Here is a 947-nt window from a genome sequence, read left to right on the forward strand (position 1 = left end):
ATCCTCAAATCAAACTCTCCACCTCCCAAGCCCTAATCCCTCATTTTCACCCCTAATTTTCACTAATTACATGATTAAACAATGGAAAATCACCACATAAACGAGTATTAGGGCTCGAGCAACTTACCTCACTGATAATCCCTTGAATCCCTCTTCAAAATCACCCCAAAAGCTCCAAAACCGTCTTCAAAAATGGTGGAAATGAGCAAAATTCGCGAAGGGTTCAATTTATACGTTCTGCCCAGGCCTTTCCGCACCTGAGACCTAAATTGCGCACCTGCGGTGCCGCTTCTGCGCCAAAAAGTCCGATCTGCGGAAGTCACTTAAGTCTCCAAAGCCGCACCTGCGCCCCAGGTCTCGCACCTGCGGGCTCGCAGATGCGACAAATCCTCCGCATCTGCGACTCCTCTCCTTGGCCTCCATTTCCGTATCTGCGGCTACCCCACCGCACCTGCGACCTTGCACCTGCGGTTCCCACTCCACATGTGCGGTTAACACAAAATCAGCAGCTTCAGCTGCATTCTCCAAGTTCCAAACTCTCCGTTAACCATCCGAAATCATCCCGAGCCCCTCGGGACCTCAACCAAACATACCAACAAGTCATATATCAACATACGAACGTAGTTGAACCTTCGGAACACTCAAAACAACATCAAAACACCGAATTACCCTCGGATTCAAGCCTAAGAACTTCTAAACTTCCAAATCCCGCAAACGACGCCGAAACCTACCAAATCACCTCCGAATGACAAAAAATTTTGCACACACGTCACAAATGATACTACGAACCTACTCCAACTTCCGAAATTCCATTCTGACCCCGATATCAAAATTTCCAGTGTCGACCAAAATTGCCAAAATTCTAACTTTCGCCAATTCATGCCTAATTCTACCACGGACCTCCAAATCACATCCCGACGCGCTCCCAAGTCCAAAATCACCTAACG

The sequence above is a fragment of the Nicotiana attenuata genome, chromosome 2, assembly GCF_001879085.1.
Source record: "Nicotiana attenuata strain UT chromosome 2, NIATTr2, whole genome shotgun sequence".
Classification (NCBI taxonomy): domain Eukaryota; kingdom Viridiplantae; phylum Streptophyta; class Magnoliopsida; order Solanales; family Solanaceae; genus Nicotiana; species Nicotiana attenuata.